Source organism: Rutidosis leptorrhynchoides, chromosome 2, assembly GCF_046630445.1.
Source record: "Rutidosis leptorrhynchoides isolate AG116_Rl617_1_P2 chromosome 2, CSIRO_AGI_Rlap_v1, whole genome shotgun sequence".
NCBI classification, from domain to species: Eukaryota; Viridiplantae; Streptophyta; class Magnoliopsida; order Asterales; family Asteraceae; genus Rutidosis; species Rutidosis leptorrhynchoides.
Genome location: NC_092334.1, coordinates 91,080,401 through 91,089,492, shown reverse-complemented (window position 1 = coordinate 91,089,492; position 9,092 = coordinate 91,080,401).

Sequence of the window (9,092 nt, the reverse complement as noted above, 5' to 3'; positions counted from 1 at the left end):
ATAGATCTATCGGGCCTGACAACCCCAACCGGACTGGACGACCAGTATTCAATGGTTGCACAGTACTTCGTTTTAGTGACTACACTTGGTACGGTGTAGTGAGATTTCATAATAAAGGGAATATGCGACGTTGATTAAATGTTAAGTATGGTTACCAAGTGCTCAACCACTTAGAATGCTTTACATACACTTGCGAGTGTATTATGTTTATGATTATGAAATCTTGTGGTCTATTAACATATTGAAATGATTGCTATGATAAACCTATGAACTCACCAACCTTTTCGTTGACACTTTAAAGCATGTTTATTCTCAGGTACGAATTAAGTCTTCCGCTGTGCATTTGCTCAATATAAGGACATTACTTGGAGCCGATCATCGCAATGGGACCAAATATTGATGACTTCGTCCAGGTGGATTAGGACGGGTCCTTTCAGTTGGTATCAGAGTGGTGGTCGTAGCGAACCAGGTCTTGCATTAGTGTGTCTAACTAGTAGTTGTTAGGATGCATTAATGAGTCTGGACTTCGACCGTGTCTACATGTCAAAAGTTTTGCTTATCATTTCTAGTCGAAAATCATCTGCTTATCATCCTTAGGAAATTACCTGCTTATCATTCATAAGTCTAGACACGTTTTACTGCATTTACTGCATTGATAGTGTATAGACGAATTCTTATCTTAGCATATCTGTTATTGCGAACTTTGACTGATACCTTTTCAAAGATTCTCCGTAATTTACGGGATTTTGGTATTATATATACATATGTAAATTATGTATTGAAGAGTACCAAATCTAACTCCTATAATCTATTCCATACCAAAAATTCATTTTCCCCATTATACAAGATGGATTCCGCATCTAGTTCGAATTCTTCAGATTCCGACAATTATGCCGATATGGATTTCCATTCGGGCTCCGAAAGCAGTGTCATCGGAATGGATCAACCAATTTCCTATCATCTATTCTAGATGAATTGGGGATGGGTTCGTAATATACTAAATCACTGGAGACAAGAAGAAGGTGATCCATTCCATCCACCAAATTTCCCTCTTGGCGATGAACCTGAAGCACTTACCGGCGAACCTATTCGAAACACCATTTTCTCTCTCATTTCTAGAGTATCTCGTCACTATTATATACTATCCCATATTACAAATCTTGTTCATTCAATCGCTCCAACTGCCAATCATCCCGGTGTACTAGCAGAAGTTAACGAACTTCGCGCTCGCGTGACGGCTTTGGAGAACATGGTGCGAAGGTTGCAAACACTAGCAGCAGCACCAGCAGCATAATCAGCACCATCATCAATAACATCAACAATACCATCATCACCACTAACAAACAACATCCGCATCACACGTCTCGACATCATAATCTGTCCCACAAACATCAACATCATACGCACCATAGATACCATGGAGTACCAACAATAACGAACGATGAAGTATTGATCCATAACTTCATTGATATTCTGCGAAGAATATGTGGTTTCAAAAAGTTTTAGAGATTTCTTATTCTAGCTCAAACCGAAAAGCAAATGAGATTAATATCATATTAACTCATTAAATTCATGATTTCATCTGAAGAAAATATATATGTATATATGTTTTCATAAAGATTGTAATTAAAAGTTCTTTTGTACAAAATATTAATGGTGAAATTTTTTTTTAACGGGTAGGTAATACCCGAGGAATAATTAGATTTCATCTTAATAAGTTACATTGTACATTCGTCGAAGCTGATTCAACAGTCATTTACTATCCTACTTATAACCACCGATATACGTATCCGTTCACCGCAGAATAACCATTTTCATTCAATTTCATATTTGGATTTTGACTTCCCAGAATCCAACAAGTGGCATATGAAGAAAACATATGACAAAATAAAATCTGTTAGAAACAAACAAATTAACTATGAAAAATTTTGTTAAGAATCCACACTAACTGTTCCAGCTAACTGTTCCTAGCTAACTGATTACATTTTGTTTATCGCAGTTTATTTATCGCAATTTAATTATCGCACTTTTATTTATCATCATTTAATTTCTGTAATTATTTTACGCACTTTAAATATCGGGACACGTATACAATGTTTTGACATATCATATCGACGCATCTATATATATTATTTGGAATCACCATAGACACTCTATATACAGTAATGATCGAGTTCTCTATACAGGGTTGAGGTTGATTCTACAGTAATATATATAGTTTGAGTTGTGATCGAGTCTGAGACGTATACGGGTCACGACACGTATTAATTAATTCGTATATTATATATTAAACTATATATGAATTATTGGACTGTTACTGTGGACTATCGACTGTGGACTAATGACATTGGACAATGAAAATGAATTAAAATATTGATTATAACATATGAAACTAAACATTTCTTCAGGATTGCCACTTAATTTCATCTTAAACCTCATTGTATCTCAACGATTACAATCAGCGTTCAAATCTATCATGATTCTTAAAAACACCTCAATCGAGAGGATAAACCAACCGCACTTCATCTACGGAAGAAAAGATTGATGCATATAGTTATGCACCTGAAAAACCCTCAGAAACTGAGTAAACGTTTGACACGTATCTGTTCTAGTTCCTTTGACATTGTTATTACCAAAGATCGTTTTGCAATCCCTTTCCAAAGTAGCAAATTTTGTCACAGTTTCAGCAAGTCAACCTCGACTTTCCATTCGAAGTAGCCTTATTATAACCTGTAATACATACGATTACCCTTTTGTTACCAGGGAACCTTTTATATTCCACTACATTATCAGCAGATGTACCAGCAACTAGTTACCCCTTTGGCGGAATCAACAATTGGTATTTTGAAATCTCGCAGCATTTCTATTTCGGCAGTTATATATATATATACAACGTCTATCCCCAAGAATTACATATTTCAAATGTGAAGTTTCTGAAAAATGCTCCAGTCTACGAATTAGTGCTATTAAGTTTTGGAAAAGACTGATAAAGTGGTACAGACAGTAGACAACAATTACGGTCAGAAGTTTGACAATAAAGAATAATAGATTGGAAAAGCTCGAACGAAAAATTTGGTACTGGAAAACGGATTGAGCAAAGTATAAAGGAGGTCGTGGACAAATCACAATGACGAAATCTACCTTCAAAGGATTCAAATGATTCAGTGTCTGCTGAAACTGTTAGTAAGAACCTTACTCCTTATTCTAAACCTTCACAGACAGATTTTCCGCGTCATTCCCTGATCTTAGATATTCTAAGATATCATTGTATTTTTCATTATAAATTTCTCCGATATTCCTGAAGATATATTCCCAACTATCCTCATCAAAAATCATTTATCTCTTCACAATATTTGCGTTACAACATAAAAGAAACTGTGTTAGTTTCTAAATTCTGAAAAATTCGAGTTTAAAATATGAATGTTTTGAAGTAGTGTTGGAAAATGAAGCATGAATTAGTATAATATAATGACACTTGATCAACGTGATTATATTACAGTAATTCATGCTGAGTTTCTAAATGGAACATAATGATTCACAGATCATAACGTCATCATGTGCCATGTTACACAACTCTTACATTCTACCCAATCTCCAAACATATTAAGAACATATCTCCTTGATAATTCTATCTTTTCGGACATTCTGGTAACTTACAAATCAAGATCGTGCAATTACTATTTCCTTCTTAGAACATTAACTATGTTTATTTCAAAATCCATACCGATGAATTCCGGACCATTATTCGCTTGACTCGAAGTCGGGAAGAGGAAACAGAAGTATGGAACTGTTGAATATAAAAGAAAATATAAAGCTCAACAACAACAAATAAATTACAAACCGTGTAAATCAATACGTATTGCAACGTAAAGGCACGGGAGAATTAACAATACTATAACCCCAAGGTAATAGTAGAAATAAATAAAATCCTCCGGAGGTAGATGAAAAAGAAGAATGACAGAGATAAAGTTAAGAGTATATCCAGGATCAGTACTGGATGAAGCATACTGATAAATGTTTTAAAGTATGAATTGAGGGAGGAAGAATAGAAGGTATGAGTTGTAAGGAAATGAAGGGAGGTGGATTTATAGTAAAAGATCCGACAGAGCAATCAAAATAGATGATCGCATTTAAAGCGGATTCTAATTTCCTTGATTATCGAAGAATCAAATCTCATTATGAAGATTTTACTCCAAATCTCTTGAACTTGGAAATCAATCCTATCTACGTCAAAAGATATGACGAATCTATACCTACTCATTTCACCCTTTAGTGATAGCCTCACTTGTACTCTTCACAAAAATCAAATTGCTTTATCAATATTACTTGATGATAATAAAGCTCTAATTTCCAACTCGTATACGTCATGAAAACATACTTATTGTCAGCCATGACCATCCCATTCAAATTTCGGGACGAAATTTATTTAACGGGTAGGTACTGTAACGACCCGGATTTTTCCAATCGTTTTATACTTATGAGATTAATATTTACATTAATTAAACCTTACCAACATGATAAGCAATCCAAATTGTTGAGACTTGTGTTTTTGAAAAGAGTTTTACACAACGTTTGACCGTCCAATTTGACCGATGATATCACGAACTATATAACATACGATAATTATACGTTTGTGTATATATATGTATTTATATATATTTAACATGATCTAAGGATGGTTTAACATCTCATTGTGTACTAATGACAATGAGTTATAAGTATATTTTGAAACTACTAACTTAAGTTTTCAAAACGATAATTATACGTAACATTCTTTGATATATATACTTATAACCTATAATGCTTATACATGTATCGTATATATAATGTATTTAATCACTTTTTAAGGACTTAAATACATAAAACAATATAAGTATATTCACAAAAGATAGCTATATTTGAATTCTCATTCCGTTTCCTCAAGATTTCTATACGTATATATAGGGTATATGTACCCGTATCATACCCAGCTTCTATATGTATTTACTATTGGTATATACACATCAAGTCAACATCCTAATCAACATTATTACTGCCCTAGATATGAGGTAACTAGGATTTGTCAAGTAGCATGAATTATTAGTAAGAAAACAAAATTAGGAATCCTTTTCTTTCTTTATAAACTAAAAACGTTTTTATGAATGAACACCATTTCTTCACTCCATTTTCTCATACCTACACCCTCATTTCTCTCTCAAAATACTCCTAACTTCATACTTGATCATCTCCAAGCATTTTCCCCATCATTTAGATTCAATTACAAGCCTTAAACACCATAAGAAAACTCTTTCAAGAACATATCAAAATAACCACCCATTCGAAGAAGTTTACTTCCAACCTTTTGATCTAACTCCACCACACTTTGATTCCAAGATTATTTCTTATCTTTTGCAGTAACTTTGTCCAAGTAACTTGAGGTAGTAACCTTGTTCATAATCTTATTCAATTCATATTCATATAGCTATCTTATTTTGTGGTATAAAATTTTAACAACAAGAACATAGTTTGAATGATTTCAAACTTGTTCGCAAACTAAATAGATCCTTCTAACTTGACTTTTAAAATACTTCAAGACCTATAATATATCATAATGATATGCTAACCTAACAAGATATAACTTGGTTTTACAAAGAACATCTTAAAAACTGAATCAACGTCGTCGGAGTGCAACCGGGGGCTGTTTTGGGTTGGATAATTAAAAACCATCTTGAACTTTGAATTGGAAGTTCATGTTCTGGAAAAATGATATTTATTATGAATATGTTAACACATAAAAATTTCATGGTTTAACTCAAAGTGTAAGTATTTTTAGAAAAATGATCATTAAATGTTGTTTTTATGATGGAAAATGATCACTTTCATAAGTTTCACCAAAGTTTGACCTATAACCTATGATTTCGAATACAAACTAAGGTATTTTCAGTTTATATTCTTAAAATTTGACTCGATCCAAGGAAGTGGCAAGTTGAACCAACAAAAACGGAGTTGTAATGAAGAAACTACGACTAAAACAAGATTGGGTATCCGAAGCTAGTTTAGCTATGAAAATATTTGGAGAAAAAGTAAATTAATCATATCTTTTCTAATTAATATGATATTTTATATATAATTACTTATGATTTAATTTTATATATTTCAGGACCACCCGTAAACAACACGAGAAGATTAATCATAAGACCTCATGATTGTACGCAACACGTCATTTGACAACACGGTACTTTATGTACGCAACACGTCATTTGACAACATGGTACCATGGGTCGAGATTAATTCTGATCAATACGAATACGATGGGGTCTTTATTTATTTTATTTAAGCAACTAATTGTGGACCACTAACATCGGACTGCTAACTACGGACTAAGAAAATATTAAAAGTATTAAAAGTATATATATATGTAACGATTACTTAAAAAGAAAATATGTTGATATATTATATATATGGTTAGGTTCGTGATATCTATCGGAGACCAAGTCGAATTAAATACCTTCAAGGCAAAAGTGAGTTTCATTTGCTCCCTTTTTAATTGCTTTTGCAATATATATTTTTGGGCTGAGAATACATGCGCTGCTTTTATAAATGTTTACAAAATAGACACAAGTACTTAAAAATATATTCTACGTTGAGTTGTACCACTGGCATATTTCCCTGTAGCTTGGTAACTACTATTTACATGGGTATTGTAAACGCGAATCCTGTTGATAGATCTATCAGGCCTGACAACCCCAACCGGACTGGACGACCAGTATTCAACGGTTGCACAGTACTTCGTTTTAGTGACTACACTTGGTACGGTGTAGTGAGATTTCATAATAAAGGGAATATGCGACGTTGATTAAATGTTAAGTATGGTTACCAAGTGCTCAACCACTTAGAATGCTTTACATACACTTGCGAGTGTATTATGTTTATGATTATGAAATCTTGTGGTCTATTAACATATTGAAATGATTGTTATGATAAACCTATTAACTCACCAACCTTTTGGTTGACACTTTAAAGCATGTTTATTCTCAGGTACGAATTAAGTCTTCCGCTGTGCATTTGCTCAATATAAGGACATTACTTGGAGCCGATCATCGCAATGGGACCAAATATTGATGACTTCGTCCAGGTGGATTAGGACGGGTCCTTTCAGTGGGTAATGAATTTCATAAAGATTCTTCTGAAGCAGTACCAGAGCACGATGAAAATCAAGTAGTCGTTGATGAAGCTCCAACGACTCGTATTTCTAATCGGGAAAGGAAACGTCCAGGGTGGCACTAAGATTATATTATGGAAAGCAATGTTGCATATTGTCTTCTAACAGAGGAAGGAGAGCCGACAACTCTTCGCGAGGCACTAAATCATTCAGATGCATCTCAGTGGTTGACGGCTATGCAGGAAGAAATTGAAGCTCTTCATAAAAATAAAACATGGGAACTTGTGCCATTGCCGAAAGGTAGAAAACCTATTGGAAATAAATGGGTGTATAAGATCAAGCTAAATGGCGATGATCAAGTGGAGCGGTATCGTGCAAGACTGGTGGTTAAAGGATATGCTCAGAAAGAAGGTACAGACGTTAATGAAATATTTTCTCCTGTGGTTCGACTTACAACAATTCGAGTAGTTCTCGCGATGTGTGCTACATTTGATTTGCATCTAGAGCAGCTAGATGTGAAAACTGCATTTCTTCATGGAAATCTTGAAGAAGAAATTTATATGCTTCAACCAGAAGGTTTTGAACTACAAGGAAAAAAGAACTTGGTTTGCAGGTTAAAGAAATCTCTGTATGGTCTCAAACAGGCGCCGAGATGTTGGTACAAGAGATTTGATTCTTTCATAATGAGCCTTGAATATAACAGACTTTATGCAGACCCTTGTGCATATTTCAAGAGGTTTGGGGGCAATGATTTTGTCATTTTGCTGTTATATGTAGACGACATGTTGGTCGCAGGCCCCAACAAAGATCGTATTAATAAGCTGAAGGCTCAATTGGCTAGGGAGTTTGAAATGAAAGACTTGGGTGCCGCAAACAAGATTCTAGGGATGCAAATTCACCGAGACAGAGATAATAGGAAGATTTGGCTTTCTCAAAAGAATTATTTGAAGAAAGTCTTGCAGCGCTTCAATATGCAAGATAGTAAGCCAATCTCAACCCCACTTCCTACTAATCTCAAGTTATCCTCCGTTATGTGTCCTAGCAGTGAATACGAGAGGAAGGAGATGTCTCGAGTACCGTATGCATCAGCAGTGGGAAGTTTAATGTTCGCAATGATATGTACAAGACCAGACATTGCACATGCAGTGGGAGTAGTTAGTCGGTACATGGCGAATTCTGGTAAAGAGCATTGGAATGTGGTAAAGAGGATCCTAAAATACATTAAGGGTACTTTGGATGTTGCATTATGTTATGGGGAACCGGAATTTATTGTCAAAGGGTATGTTGATTCAGATTATGCAGGTGATATGGATAAAAGTAAATCTACCACTGCATATGTTTTTACACTTTGTGGTGGAACGATAAGCTGGGTTTCAAAACTGCAGTCAGTTGTGGCGACATCAACAACAGGAGCAGAATATGTAGCAGCTACTCACGCTACTAAAGAGGCAGTATGGTTGAAGATGTTGTTGGAGGAACTCGGGCACAAACAAGAGAATATCACTCTATTTTGTGACAACCAGAGTGCCTTGCATCTTGCAAGGAATCCAGCATTTCATTCAAAGACAAAGCATATACGAGTTCAGTATCACTTCGTTCGTGAGAAAGTGGAAGAAGGAACCGTGGATGTGCAAAAATTCATACTGACGACAATGTGGCCGATTTTCTAACAAAGTCAATCAACCGTGACAAGTTTATTTGGTGCTGTTCCTCATGCGGCCTAGCGGAAACGTAAGCAACATCATTGGCAAGGAAGGATTATCGTGTGAAGATTGATTGAGCTTCAATCGAATCTTCAAGTGGGATATTGTTGAAATAGAAAATATAAATGGTTGTTGGTAGATGTTGTTGGTGGATGTAGTTGGTAAAATAAGTGGATGGTTGTTGGTAAGTTGTAGGTAACACTTTTCATTACCTAACTTGCCTAACTCTCACCAAATCCCAATCCTTA